This window comes from Octodon degus, unplaced genomic scaffold (genome assembly GCF_000260255.1).
Source record: "Octodon degus isolate 3935 unplaced genomic scaffold, OctDeg1.0 scaffold00129, whole genome shotgun sequence".
Taxonomy (NCBI): domain Eukaryota; kingdom Metazoa; phylum Chordata; class Mammalia; order Rodentia; family Octodontidae; genus Octodon; species Octodon degus.
The window spans coordinates 5,246,856-5,263,217 of record NW_004524705.1 but is presented as its reverse complement, the minus strand read 5'-3'; the positions used below and the strand labels follow the sequence as shown (position 1 = coordinate 5,263,217).

At 38.6% G+C, this 16,362-nt stretch overlaps 1 pseudogene; it reads left to right on the top strand.

The window, feature by feature from the left end:
* The first annotated feature begins 13,620 nt into the window (after nucleotides 1–13,620).
* LOC101582914 lies at nucleotides 13,621–15,174 on the top strand (annotated as a pseudogene).
* The last annotated feature ends 1,188 nt before the right edge of the window (nucleotides 15,175–16,362 follow it).

The window sequence follows — 16,362 nt, the reverse complement described above, 5'->3', positions numbered from 1 at the left end:
GATGAAGTTAATGTCTGTATTTTTTCTTGGCTAAGTTATGCATTTTCAGTTTTCAAATGTCTTCCTTGTAAATTCTCACTAAATATATTCACTTCATCAGTTTGAGTATTTGTTCAGAAATTTTGAAAACTATTTGAGGGTTGTTTTTACAATCTAACCCCAGCTGAGGAATTCATTGTGTGTCATCCAAACTCTTTCGTATATAGACACTTTGTTCATGTGTGTATAAAAGGTACCGTCTGTGCCTGCCGGGCGGCCTGGATTCCTGCCTAACCCCTTGCTCTACCTCTCTCTCACAAGTAGCTAGAACATTTGACATGGGCCACACTGTCCAAGCAAATCCATTTGGGGTGTGCTTCTCTCTGAATTTTTCTTATAATGAAATTATTGATAAATATATTTCGCTTAATTTTTTTCATGTAGGCTCAAGTTATTGATGAATTCATTTTATCTTATTTGCAAGATGCTGCCTCAATTTTTCCTTTCAATAATTATTATAAAATAACATTTTTTGTATTAAAATAGGTTCTTTAAGAGGAAAATAATTGACTATGTAAAGTCACTTGCTAACAGTTCTGCAGCTTGATGAAAAGTAAATCATTTAAATAAAATTTATGCAAAGAAAGTGCACAGTGGAAGAACATGTTTTGTGTGTGCTTTCTGTTTCCTATTTTGGCTGCACTGTGACTGCGCAAAACCATGACAGTATTTTTTTTTTTTTCTTACTTAAGGAAAGCAATGTTCTTTTTTTTTCTCTCTCTCTCTTTTTTTTTCTTTTCAAAGTTTTATTGATAAACATATAGCAATGAGACAGTTTCAAATCAAATCGAAAGTACAGTTTCAACAAACTTGTCAGACCAAAAAGCTACAACTCTTGTTGCACAGGTCCTGCTTTACCTTGGTCTTAACCATCCAGTAGAAAAGTATGAAAGCAATGTTCTTACAGGAAATGATTTATGTCTTTATTACTAATGTATAAGAGCTAAAGGGATTTCTCTCAGTCTTTATATTTCTCTCTTTCACTCTCTATTTTCTGCTTTCTTGTTTTTCTTCTATGAATCATCAAACAAATGTCAACTCCACCTCCAGTGCCTACACTCTGGACCAACAGATGTTTCTAGTGTTACTAACAGTGACTGGCTTTAATATTGTGTTATAAAATACTTTCTGTGTATGTTTTGTTTGGTTTAGAGACATGATCTCCTTACACAATTCAGGCTGACCTTAAACTCACTGTGGAGCACAGGCTGGCCTCCAGCTCATGCCAAAATGCCTGCCTTGACCTCCTAAGGACTGCGATTTCAGGGGTGCACCCCCTCACACTTCAACAAACAAGATACAATTTCCACTAAATAGAGAATTTAAAGACAAAAGTTTTATTTCTCAAGTGTACTCTCTTTCTTCTATTTTATTGTTGTGCTTCTTGTCATGACATTTAAAAGTAATATATATCGTTTTTGTTTCTGTTCTGCATTAACAGAGAAGCAGCACGTAAGACAGATGAAAACAGGAACAAGCGACAGCATCCAGATTTACCACCATGATTTTGAAAAGATCCCTAGAGGATGTTAATCATTCTTATTTTAAACATTTTTTTTTATAGAAGAACTCAATTTTGTTTTTCCATTGCCACAGTCCTTTCAGAATCGAGCAATGGGCCGTGAAGCTGTAACTACATCTCTTCATTTTCCGGAGCCCCAACACACGCACCTGTTAGACAAGGTGCTTAACATTCTTTTGCCAATAAAAACTAAGTTGAACGGCTCTCTCTAAAATGCCAGTGTTATAAGAGGCCCTGAACTGTGGAAGGCAGACAAGCACGAAACTAGATTTCTTTTCTGCTTCCATTTATTACTTACTAAGAAAAATGTTCAAAGAAGTAAGGCCTTTCTTCTGATATTCAGATCTTTATTGATCTATATGTCTACAACTTAAGTTGTGCTTGAGGTGGACAATTGCAGATTTGAGGTTATACACAATTTCTAATCTGCCTCATGTATAAATTTAATCACATATTATATATAAATAATTTGCGGTATAAGTAAAGATGTTGGTTTTTGTTGCAATTTGTGCTAAAGATATTAAAACTTCATCTGAAATGCTACGTAAATAATAAGATAGGAGGAAAGATAAAGGGTGAAAAGTAGGAAAGATTTTGTTGTTCTCAGTTTTTGGTTTTTTTCCAGTGATCAAACTCAGGAGCTGATGCTTGCCAGGCAGAAGTTTAAGCCGCTGAGCAACCTGCCTGGCCCAAGAGTACTAAGCAATGAGTGATGTTAGCCAAGGTTTCTTCTGGAAGAGACATCCATGCTGCAGCGAGTTTTGCTGAGCCTTCCTCTTCTGGGAGGTGACAACCTACGTCCTCGGAGCAGTGCCCCTGGCAGAACAAGGGTGTATTTGCTAGCAAGGACTTCTGCTCAAGCCGATTACCTAGTCTGCTGTACGGGCGGGTCAGTGTTCCAAGTGGCATCAGCTCAGCCTCTCCAGGCTCTGCAGTGTGACTTCTCTCATACGGGTGATTGGTGATGTCTATGTGACTGAGCAGCAATCAGATTTGGACACTGTGACTCAACTGAGCATCTTTGATTGGCAGGACTCTATTCTTCTAGATTATTCCTGGTAGAGCTGCCTACAACCGCTGGAGAAAACAAACAAAATCTCCAAGTGCAGGTGCTTGCTGGGACATGTCTTGTTTGCACCTTCACTCCATGATTTTAGTTTTTGTCATAATAAACTATAAACATGAGATAATGGCATTTGCCAGTCTCACCTAACAACCCCCCTCCAACATAGTCACAACATAGCAAGCTGAGTGAATACCTGCTCCTGCCTCATTTCTACAGAAATTTGTGCTATGATAAAACGTGTGATGATAATAAGCAAAGACTGTATATGATACTCCAATTATAATTATTTATCAAGGATCTGACTTCCACAGTAGCAAGAATGCAATGGTATATAGTAATCCAGCTCAACATTCTGGGATGAAAATACACATTTACAGCTCATTGTCAAGGGAGGCAATTTTTTACTGCTCAAAAGACACCAAAAATTGGTATCATGTTTTAAATACAGCATATATAATTTTTGCATATTGTTTTCTATAATTTCAAATACAATTTTTATAATTTCTTTTTCAATGAGATACAAGAAATAGAACACACATTTCACAGCAAGCAATGACATAGTTAAGTGCTTCCCAGTTGGGTATTTGGACAGCTTCCAGGAACTGCAGGCTAAAGACAATCTTCATTTTTTACTGATATAATAGCCGTGGCTCCTACAGCAACATTAACAATGAGTGCATTTGCCTTGAATAAAATTACATACAATTGGAAAACTGATGGAAGTATAAATACTTATGTTTTATGCTTTGTTATCAATGTAAATTCTTACTAAAGAAGATATGTCTTATGAATAAGTGAATTTTTTGCCACTACTCTTTAAATAAACAATATTATTATTAGGATATAAACATTTTCACTCTTTCTAAACTATTATGAAATGGGGTAGGGGAGATGGCTCAGTAGAATAAGCACTTTCCTGGCCAGTACAAGGGCCTGAGTTTAATCCCCGGTTCCGCCAAATAAATAAATAAATAAATAAATAATGATTTTTCAAAGTCCACATATTCTACATGCTATATATCCTGAAAATTTCTTGTTAGTAGCCCTGCTCGGTGCTATTTTTATTATTTTCACTGACATGTGAAGAAAGGTACTACATGCAGCTTATCTTAGCATTGCCTTAGCTTTCATTTGGACACTTGAACTAATCAGATGTGACGCATTTTATTTCTCAGGCCTGTACACTGCTTTCACTCTGATCTGGGATCTAGCAGAAAAACAAAAAACACCTATCTAATCCTTTTCTTTTTTTATTTGTAATTTAATATCATTAATATCTCTTTATCATTCTATTCATTTATTTTATAACTCTTTCTAAGTCAGAATTATAATTTAATTCCAAGTAAACCCACTTTCCATTTCTGACAGCTTCGTTATTAATCAACTTCTAGGATCCTCTCTCAAGGTTCTGTTTTATCACAAGTTCTGTGGCATTCCATCTTTAAAGAAAAATACAAAATATCCTATATAATTTGTTTTAAAAAGCTTATTGTTGTGATTGAGGACATAACTATCCTCCTTCCTTCAGAATTTTGTTTGTTTACATATTTATTCAGTAACAGGGAAAATCATTTTTATTTATTCTCCATTCATTCACTGGTAAAAAATTTTTATTATTATTCTGATATTAAAATCACCTACCAGGATGCTCAATGGAGTTATAACAGAAGGTTGTTGACTGTCTATGAACACTTAAGCAACTCTTTCTCCTTCCTTCGGTTGCTTGAGGTGATGCTATGGTCTTCGGGAACTTACAAAAGCCAAAGCTACAGGAAGCCTAGTGGAATAAGTTACTTGGAGACAACTTCTGGCAGTCACGGTGTTGCCTCTGTTTGCATCTTTCCCTGACTCCCAGAGCTAGGCAAGTGGGCCCAGGACACCAGCACTGTGCACCAGGTCATCATCTCAAACCTAGAGTTCACCCCTCAAAAACACAGTGGCTTCCCCAAAGCCCAGCCACATTGTTGCGCTGTGTCATGGGGTTGATGATAGAATGTCCCTGTTACTGAAAGGGAGGAAATGCTGCTACAGTGGCCGTCTTATGCCTACTGCTTGTAGGGCATGGTGGATGTGATGAATGCCAAGTAGCCTGAAGGTCTCTTCTGAAGAATCCCTTTCCCTGTTAGTCAGCAGGGGAGCTCATTCATATTTTTATTATCATTGCACGTTTGCAGCACACAGCACTCACTTTGAAGACTTCTCTGTCTCTTACAGGACACAACTTTCTTCCAAAGCTTTCTGCACAACTTTTTCCAGAAAAGACATCCTCACATTTCCTTCCCTAGAGACATAGACAGTGCCATGTTTGAAAAGGAAAAGAAATCAGAGATTCCGCAATCTTACTAAGTTTTAAAGTCACACTCAGACCAACAGGCATGGTCAGGGGGAGCGAAAGTACAGTGGCCAGGTAGACTTCAATTCTTGGGTCCTGAAGTTGCGTCTAGATTATTCTTTCATTTTATTTTGTCTTTAAAGGAATACAGGATCTGAAAGCAGGAAACCTGTGTCAGCCATTGTCCGCCACACACCCACTGACCTGGGCATGCAAGGCCAGTCCCTCTATGATCTCATTGTGCTTACTTAACTGGTGTGCACTGGAATTTCTCAATAAATAATCCAAATCCATTTTCATTATAAAGTGTTTCTTTTGAAATCTCCAGGACATTATTTGTCCCTTTTTGTGTCATTTCTACTAAATGTTTCTAAACTTACAGCTTTTCCTTGTGTAGTCAATGAAAATCACTCACGCTAAGATGTCCTGAATATGGAGCTCATTTCAAGGACAAGAATTAAAAATCATTTTCCACAAGAAGTATCCTACCAATTATAATTTGTGAATTATTTTAATAAACTTGTGTTATAGCATTACTCTACACTTAAGATTTCTTGGATTAATTCAATTAATATATCTCAGCTTTAATCAAAAGTCAGAATGTTTTTTTGCAGAGATCAATGATACTGAATTTTAGTACTACATTTCAGAGGAATTGTGCAGGAACAAATAAATGTTCTAATTCTTTAAGAACAGGAAATTTTACTATTATTGATAAGTCTACTTTATGTGTTTTATTTTCTTTTTACAAGAAAAGATTTGTATTATTATAATGTTAGTCTAATGAAAAATTGATATAACTTCTTTATATCTTTTAATTTTTTCCATCAGGAACAATATTATTCTATTATTCTTATTACCATTACTGATACTCAAATATTATTAATCCAATAATATATTAGTCTTATAGTGAAAATAAATATTAAAATATCAGTGTCACATAATTTGCAGAACTGGGGATTGAACTTAGGCCCTTGTGCTTGCCAGGGAAGCACTTATTTCACTGAGCCATCTCCTCGGCCCCGTGTGTCACATAATTTGAATTGAGGGATAAAATATGAATTTTTTTCTGTTCAGCATATTTTTCCTTTCAGTTATAGATTTGCAGATAGAGACATGATTAGCTAAAAGCCCTTCTAAAATGGACAAATTAAAATGAGATTAATTTCATATCTCATTTGAATCATGATCAGAACCTGGTGCATAACGTCTTCATTAGGGAAATATTTATTCTTATGGTGATGATGTTTTATTTGCATTTACTGAGTAAGACCTGAGTCCAAACATCAATACTAGAATCTTCCTAAATAAAACATGGCCCATAACCAGCATCCTACCAGGTAGCTTTCATTTGTATGTTTTAATTTAATATTCCACTTTATTAAGCTTCTTCCTCTAATTAAAGCATTGTAAGGTGGCAACTAACGAGTCGCAGAATGAAATAACATTGATGAAAGGAGCAACTATGTTGATTTATGGAGATTCTGAGGGTAAAGCAGCTGCTGGGGGAGCAGTGCGTAGGTCAGCAAAAAAGGGACTATGTAGGACCGACATTGAAGACAAGAGTTCATGGAACCATACAAAGTAGAAATGTAAATTTAAAAAAATCAATTTTAGGAAGTTCCCACCATGTGTTCACCTGTACCTTCATTCATTCAACAGGCACTCGTAGAGCATATGCTGTGCTCCAGACACCAGGCCAAGCCTTGGAGAAGCAGAGCAAAACAATAGACAGCGCTCTCGTGTGTGTGTGACGTACGCGGAGCACAGCACACACCTCCGTGCTGGCTTCAGGCCGCGCGTCTACGGGAGCTCATCCGTAACACGGCTGCTGGGGAGCAGATGCTGTAAACAAATGATGGAAAGCCCGGGTGAGGGTACCTTGACAACTCTTGTGACTTACTGAGCCATCTAAAATGAGCAATGAGCCACAGCCGAAGTCCTACAGAGAAAGAATCAATAACGAATACATTATCGTAGTCATTTCCCTAAGACAAGAGCAATAATCATGCGGCACTCACTTCTGTGGCTAAATAATTTTAAGGAGCTTTTCTCCTCTTCCCATGAACACGAGGACACCTTCCACAACGAAGTGCGGAGGTCTAACTGCTCTGAACACCGTAACTCTGGCAGACACAAGCTTCTAGGTCCATTGGATTGTTTAAACTTCTAGGAAAAAGCACCCATTGAGCACGAGTTTCACATTAATAATGCACAGGTTGATCAGCTCACCGTTACGTTTACTGAGTTCGCCTCCTTTGGTGACCAGGACATGATCCACCACTGTTTCCTCAGGCAGCATATGTTCTTTTTACTTTCAAAACAGACTCATTTCTAGGTGGGACAGCAACTTGGTGGTAAGAGAAATGTGTGTGTACTTTAGATTGGCAAAATACTGACCATTGTTAAAATCAGGTGATGTACACACTAGTGTTCACTGAATGGATCACTTTGTTACTGTTTATTTTGAAAACATATTTTTTAACAAGGTAAAAAATGTATGCATATACCCTCAGATGATTCTCAGGAATTTTGAAAGACAAGAAAAAAAAAATAGAACTGTTTTGCACCCTACATATTGTCCCGAACCAGAGGGTCAGTCAACGAAGGTCACCTGGGGGAGGAGCAGGGAATTGAAGAGGGGAGAAAGGACAGGAGATGCGAAGAATGGAAACAAGTCAAGATTCTGATCAAGTCTCAGTTTATTCAGGGGAGGTGCTGGGTATATATAGGGAGTGTAGGAATGAGGAAGTCTGGGCTTTTGGGGTCAGCAGGTATCTAGGCAATGGGGGAAGGTGCCACTCCTGGGGCATAGCACGTGATTCACGGGGAATGGGCAAGGTGAAAAGGACCATAAACTTAACTCAGCAGGGGAATAGAAACTTAGGAAAACGGCTGACACTATTATAAAATGGATACCAGTTAATGGCCTCCCACAACATATTCTCTTATAAAATGTCATCTCCATCATTTATTTAATATTTTAAAAATACATGCATATCCACGTTTACAACACCAAAATTCCCAATAACTAAATCTTGTAAGGAACTTGTAAGACCATCAAAAGATGAGAAGATAGAACAAATATGCTATTTATATGCAATGGAGGGGAGATAACTCTGCGGACTAAGCACCTGCCTGGGAAATGCAAGGACCCAGGTTCGAACCCTGGAACCACACACTGTGCTGCCCCGGAACCAGGTTCACCTAGCTGGCCACTGAAACCAAATGTGGTGGAGCATACCTGTAACCCCAATGCTGGGGAGACAGGAGGATCATTGTGAGTCCGAGCTGCATAGTGAGACCCATACTAAGTAAGTAAGTAAATAAATAAATAAATAAATAAATAAAAATATTACATATAATGGAGAGCTACTCTATCATACAAAAGCTAAATGAGCCATTTTAGGAAAATAGTTGCACCTTGAGACCATATTAAGCGAAATAAATCACACATACTTGATTAAAAATTAAGTATAATATAGTTTCTCACATGTGAGAAATCCAAAGTATAAATATACTAAAGAGTGAAACAAAGGGACCCTAGGAACTGGAGCACCAGATATTTGCAAAAGTGAATGAGATCAAGAGAAGAAAAGAGGAGGATGAGAGGACAGGAGAGGTGAACGACAAGGTAATTGCGCAAAGCCACATGCGAGAGTGAGCTGCCTGCGGTGAGTGGGACTGGCATGCACTGCAAGCACGTGCTGATAAATGTTTTACAAGAGACAGAAGCAGCTCTGTAGCTGCAGAGAGCAACGGGGATGGTCACTTGCTCTGTGCCAATGTCCTGGGCGGTAGTCTGCATTTATTCAGCTGCACTGTAAGGGCTGCTGTACAGACATGGATAATTAGATGGATAATTTCCACAATCCCATGTCCTCATGAATGAAAATATAACAGATCACATGTGACAGGAACCTGATTCAGTCAGTTGAAGTGTTCAAAAACAGCAGGAGGGTTCCTCGAAAAACACTTTGGGCCTTGCAGTGCAGCCCAGGAGCTCCACCCCGTGCTTCTCGGTGGCCTCCGATGAGCAGTTTCCTGATTCCCTGCCAGCCACATAAATCTACTAAGTCAATTATATAAAAGATACATGCACGTTTATGTGTATATGCATGCACACATTATATACATGCACACATATATAGGTCATATATTAAGCATAAGATACATATAGCATAATATATCATATGAAATGATATTGTGAAGTATTTTATATCACTTTCTGTTCTCTGTATGTTCATGATTTGGATCCATGATTCAATCAACTGCAGCTTGAAAATGCTTTTAAAAAATATATGCAACATATATAAATAAGTTACATGTATTTTGTTCATGCTACTATGTCTTAAATAACACAATATAACAACTATTTATATTGTATTGGTATAACAAGTAACACAGAGAACATTTAAATTCTTATGAAAGTTTAGATCTTGAACCTACCCTGCTGGGCACCATATTGGGAAGTGGCAGGAAGTTGAGCATGTGTAGCACAGTTGGAAGATGTGGGCCATGCAGGGACTGTGCTAGGAGGTACACCTTGTCCCTGACCCCTCTCTCCTCTTTTAAGCCATGCTGTTGTGAAAGCTCCCGAGTACTGGGATTATAGGTGTGCACCACCTTGTCCTGGTTTTGGTGGCTGCATGGTGCACCAAGGGTTCCTGGGCTGGCCCAACATCTGGTGCCAGGAATCGAGTTTGGGGCCTTGTGCTTGCCAGGTGGGTGCTTAGACCACTGAGTTCTCCCCAGAGGCCTGGTCTAAATATTTTGTTTTTTATTTCTCACATCAGAATTAGGGAAAGAAAAAGGAAAAACCAGGATTTGGCAACCTAAATTTGATACAATACAAGATGTATGAAAGGTGGGCCAGTGTCCCAGATGTTTCAGGTAGATTTTACCAGCCTCTCCTTCTACTAGCCAAAAAAACTGGGTGCTGATTTTCCTAGCAGTGGTTAACTACCTTTGACTGTGAGGTCCTTGCCTTTCACCACAGGTTCAAGTTTATTAACCAGCGACGGCTGTGGCCCACTGCAGGAAGCCTCTACTCTGTGCATCACCGGCCATGGCCATCCTCCTTTAACCAGCTGCCGAGGCTCCCATGGTATTACGTAGTCCTTAGATTGATGCTCATTTTCCAGTTCAAGGCCCATCACCATCTCCTGTTGGCCCCTGCAGTGCGCAGTAGGGATGCAGCCAGTGGGTCCTGTCATGTGTAGAGGCCACGACCTTTGATTTCCATCTTATTCCTTTGCTTACATAAGGACACCTGCAGATCGAATTCTTTCCTACCAGGATGTGCTCGCTGGGCATTTTCAAAGCTATATTATTAGGTTGGTATCATAAAATTGACAAAGTACTCTAAATCTATAGAAAGTTATTACAATTGTTTCGATTTTATTTGTCAATCCATATAGCTAAATAAGTGAGAATTCATGTATGGACTTAAGCTATAAAGTCTCACATGAACTATTATCTAGCATTTTGAAATCCTTCTAAATTTTGTTCATTTATTAAATCCACCAAAAGGCAGAGTATACTTGGTGTTGTATACAGAATCAACATTTATAGTCTAAGTGAATGTTGATTTAGCAATCTCCAAACTACAAAAAGGGAAAAATATTTTTTAAAAGCCAGGAAGAAAGCATATCAATGAAAGTCTTACTTTTCAAATTTTAAAATGACCTATCAAAACCTGAACTGTATAGATAATTACAGACTTGTATACAGGCTTTATATGATGCCGCTTTACCATTAAGATTCAGCATCTTAGTGCATATTAATATAGTTTTATTTTACACAGAGTAAAAATATGTTACCAGGTAGACAAAAATGGGAAGAATTTATGAAGCTTTCAACAGAAAATCAAAATATTTATTACTTAACTAATTATTCTCCTGATGCTAAGAACTGAAATTTCTGAAAATAAGACATTACTTTGGCCTTTAAATTGTTGAAGGTGAAACACATCCACAAGCACTAAAGGAAGTTTTTACATTTTAATGGGCTGCTTTTCAGCACCAGTAAGCACTAAATACAATTCAAGAGAACATAGAGCTCCTCCTTTTACAAGGCACCTCCAAGGACCAGTGGGGCAACATTGTAGTAATTTGGAACCTGGTTACTACAAACTCAAGACTTATACTTGCTTTTTCTGCCAAAGGACAACTTTCCCTCGTTTTCTGAGACCCAGTCCCCAGTACATTCGAACTCTGGACGAGACAAGGATGAGCTGCCGTGCCTTTCCAACCTCATTAGCATTAGCAAATGAGGAGCTGGCACTGCCACAAACACCATCCCAGCTGCTGTTCCACTCCTCACTACGTTGCTTGCCTGCTGCTTTCACAGTTGGCATTTACAGTGTTCTTCTGAGATACATCGTCATGACTACGTCATTGTCACAGATCTGCAAGTACAAATTGGGTGAGGGAAGAATACTTGGAAAACAATTTCCCAACTTAACTCAGTCAATTTAGCTGCTTCAGTTTGTGAAACTCTCATCTTTTGTACAATACATCAATATCCCCTTTGGTCCACATGGAAAATATGACATCATTCGCAGGCCCCACCAGGGAAGTAGGCATGCTCTCCTTTATTTAAAATCTTTCCTCAACAAACAGAACTACAACAAAAGGGATGAGTTATGAGCATACAAAATTTATTATTGCTAAATAAGCGAAAGAAAACTCACTCTGGTGGGATTTAACAATAACTCAAAATAAAAATTCCATCTTTCTTCTTTCTAATGCATTTAGCCATGTCTGGCTGAAGTTATAATCTAAGAAAGGTTAAAAAAAATCAATGGTATCACTTAGAGGCAATGACACCATTCCTATAAAATATATATTTTTGTCTTTAAAGGAGATAAAAAAACAATAACCCACAAATGTCTCTCCTAGGACTCTGCCACCTAACACCACAGCAAATCTTCTTAGTCACTTTGAAACTTTTGTCTGTCCTCTGCACTGTTATCTCCAACACATCAAGAACATCTCTTCCTTTCTGGAAGGAAAGAACAAGTCATTTGTAGTGTCTGTGGAGCTGGGACTTCCAGGGAGCAAATCAATTATTGATTGTGTGAGATTTCATAAATAAAGCCAAATGTAGGTGGGTGATTAATCATTCATTTCTGCTTCACCTTGAGAGAACAGAACAATGATAAGAAAAGCAAAATGCTGTCTCTGTTTCCTGTTCATTCTGCAACTGTGTTCTCTGTACTCTGGTACTATCTGCTGAGTCATTTGGAAAATGCCTTAGGAAAAAAAAATGATGTTTTGATACACCTACTGTGTGCATCAGGAATTCAGATACCCACCTGGGCTACTGTAGACTTTTCTTTTTACTTAAAATTAAGCTTATCTGACTGACTACAATCCGCATCCCCTGATCTACTTGCTACATGACCTCGAGCAAGTCTTTAGATCTCTGATCAGCTGACTCCTCATCTCCGCAATGAAGCTAACCCAGGGAGCATTTCCCTAATACGGTTGCAAGAACACACACATGTACACACAGCACATAACATCTATTGCTTACGCATCAACAGTAAGTGCAGAATTCACGGGGGACATTTACAAATATATTGATAGTAAGGTGTTCCATATACACATACATCCTGATCAACATGAACACTTGATCATATAGTGCACAAATGTAGAAGCTAGGTAAAAGTCCCTTCGTCAGACGCTTACAAGGAAGAATTTACTGTAAAATGTGCTCCGTCCTAGGCAATATCACATGCAAACTCCTACAGAGCACCATGTATTCAAGTGTAATCAACTCTTCCAGGATTAGTAGTTTCTGTTATATACACATGCTTCACCCAAGAATTTAGCAGAGTTCCTGTTCAGAGCACATGCATTTCTGTAAGGACTTCATGGCCATGAAATGATGGAGATGGTCTAAACACTGAAACCATGAGGCTAGCAACACAAATAACAATGGATACAGAGATATGAGTAGTAAAAATACTATAATATAACTGAACAGTTTTCAAGGTACCAAAACTTATGAAAAGTTGAAATATTTTACCTGTGTAAAATTGGAAAAAAATCTGTCTGATGATTAAAGTAAAAAATACCCTGGAACTGTCTCATTGCTGTTTATCAATAAAATTCTGAAAAAAAAATAAAAATAAACCACTTCTGCTAAAAAAAAAAAATAAAACAAAAATTCCTGTGCTTTTTTGTTAAAAAAAAATACCCAGGAGATCCCAATTTCAGCTTTCCTATAGAAGGAAGTCATAAATGCAACAGAAAACTCCCTGAATTTATTTTTGTTTAATCAGATTTCAGATGAGGGATCTTATTTAGAAAGAAGGATTAATTTTGCACAGTTCCCATACAGAGCTAGTTTGCCCTCCTTATGTTGAAGGGGCCTCTGCAGTGCTGGGAACGGTAAACTAACTTCCTAATTAATTTCATCTTTAGAACAATTTTAAAGTATCTACTCTTAGGATGTGAAAATCTGTTTTAATCTTTCATGTTAGTTTTGTCTTTCATTGAACATCATTCTATTTTGTTTGGTTGCCTTTGCTTTTTTGAGCCTTAACCAGCAGATATAATTCTGTATATTTAAAGTACACAATGTGGCTTTTTCACAACAGGATTGCTGTGAGATCACAGGTGAGGTGAACACCACCACTAAGTCAAAGCCAACATGGGAAAGGAAAAGACTCACATTAATATCATCGTCATCGGACATGTGGACTCCGGCAAGTCCACCACCACAGGCCATCTGAGCTACAAATGCGGTGGCATGGACAAAAGAACCATTGAAAAACTTGAGAAGGAGGTTGCTGAGATGGGGATGGGTTCCTTCAAGTATGCCTATGTCTTGGACAAGCTGAAAGCTGAGCGTAAGCGTGGTGTCACCATGGATGTCTCCCTGTGAAAATTTGAGACCAGCAAGTATTATGTGACCATCATTGATGGCCCTGGACACAGAGACTTCATCAAAAACATGATTACAGGCACATCCCAGGCTGACTGCTGTCCTGATCACCGCTGCTGGTGTTGGTGAATTCAAAGCTGGTATATCCAAGAACAGGCAGACCCGTGAGCATGCCCTTCTGGCTTACACACTGGGTGTGAAACAACTAATTGGTGATGTTCACAAAGTGGATTCCATGGAGCCACCCTACAGCCAGAAGAGATACAAGGAAATGATTAAGGAAGTCAGCACCTACATTAAGAAAATCGGCTACAACCCTGACACCGTAGCTTTTGTGCCAATTTCTGGTTGGAATGCTGACAACACTCTGGGGCCAAGTGCTAACATGCCTTGGTTCAAAGGATGGAAGGTCACTTTCAAGACAGCAATGCCAGTGGAACCACACTGCTTGAAGCTTTGGATTGTATCCGTCCACTCACTCACCCCACTGACAAGCCTTGGTGGCTACCCCTCCAGGATGTCTACAAAATTGTTGGCATTAGCACTGTCCTTGTGGGTCGAGTGGAGACTGATGTTCTCAAACCCAGCATGGTGGTCACCTTTGCTCCAGTCAGTGTCACAACTGAAGTCAAGTCTGTTTAAATGTACCATGATACTTTGAGTGAAGCTCTTCCTGGGGACAATGTTCAGCATCAAGAACATGTCTGTCAAAGATGTCCAGTGTGGAAATGTTGTTGGTGACAGCAAAAATAACCCACCAATGGAAGCAGCTGGTTTCACTGCTTAGGTGATTATCCTGAACCGTCCAGGCCAGATCAGTGCTGACTATGCCCCTGTGCTGGACTGTCACACAGTTCACATTGCTTACAAGTTTGCTGAGCTGAAAGAAGATGGATCACCAGTCTGGTAAGAAGCTGGAAGATGGACTGATGTTTTTGAAATCTGATGATGCTGTCATTGCTGACATGGTTCCAGGCAAGCCCCTGGGTGTCAAGGGCTTCTCTGACTACCCACCTCTGGGAAATATACAACAGTTGCTGTATGTTTCCCTCACCTGATTGAACAAAAATCAATTCAGGGAATTTTCTGTTGCTTTTATGACTTCCTTCTATAAGAAAGCTGAAAATGGGATCTCTTGGGTATTTTTTTTTCTCCAATCTGCAGACAAATTTTTTCCAATTTTACACAGGTAAAATATTTCAACTTTTCATAAGTTTCAGTACCTGGAATGGAAGACAGTTGGGTCTCATCAAAATTGTGGACAAGAAGGCTGCTGGAGCTGGCAAGGTCATGGTCTGCCTAGAAAGCTCAGAAGGCTAAACAATTATTATCTCTAACACCTGCCACCTCAGTCTTAGTCAGCAGTGGAAGACCAGTCTCAGCAATGTTTCTCCCAATTGGCCATTTAATTTTAATAGTGAAAAACTGGTTAATGACAACAACGCATCATAAAACCTTCAGAAGGAAAGGAGAATGTATTCTGGACTTTTTTTTTTGCATGCATGCATGCAGCAGTTTTAAAGTTATTAGTTTTAAAATCAATACTTTTTAATGGAAAGAACTTAACCAAAAATCTGTCACAGAATTTTGAGACTGATTAAAACAAAATTTAATGAAATTCAGAGAGGACTGATTTTCTTCTTTCTTACAGTCCTTTAATTAGTTTAGTTTCTTACACACTTAGTCTTTTTTTTTTCCTTTTCTTTCTAATGTGGAATATGATGCTATTTAATTTTGTTCTTCCATAGCTAATTTTTTATGTATATGCTTTAATGATTTTTTTCTTTACAATAAGTTTTGGACAATTTCATTTTTGTGTATGTTGGTATGATTTTATTCAAATTTCTTGTGCAAAATGTTCATTTTTCTTGGAAATGTGGTGTTACAAGTTCAACTAAATTCAGAAATTTTAAATCTTAAAAAAAAGACAGAAATGTGAAAAGGGTCCTTGACCATCCATCTTCACCACTCAGGACAAATTAATTATTAATTTTGTCCTAAAAAATTTAATGAGAAAAGAAAATAAAGTGCACAATGTGGTGATTTCATATATGTTATGAAATGGTTGTTGCAGTGATACTTGTAACCTCAGGTGGTGGCCTGTGTGTGTGCACGAAAGGGTTGATACACCGTGTCCACTTGAGACGTTTAGAACCCTACCCAAGTGACTCAGCAGTTCTACATCCCAGTGTGCAGGGGACATGGCCTTATTGCACTAGGATGTTGTTCACTGTGTCACCTTTGAAGAAAGGTAGAAGTTTAAATAAGGGACTCAGAAAGGGGCCAGAGGCCTCAACTGTAAACATTCTCATCCTGTGCAAGAAGAGGGCAGGGAGATGGTGTGAGTGCTGTACCCACCCACAGGGGGTGGTCCGTATATAGGGGGAGCTTATTCCCTTCCTCTGTTCTGGATGCTTTTGGCATCTTCTGCAGCCCTCACTGTTGCCCCTCACTGTAACCACCCTGATTTAGAGCCAGGTAATTATGGACAGAAACCTCCATGAAATG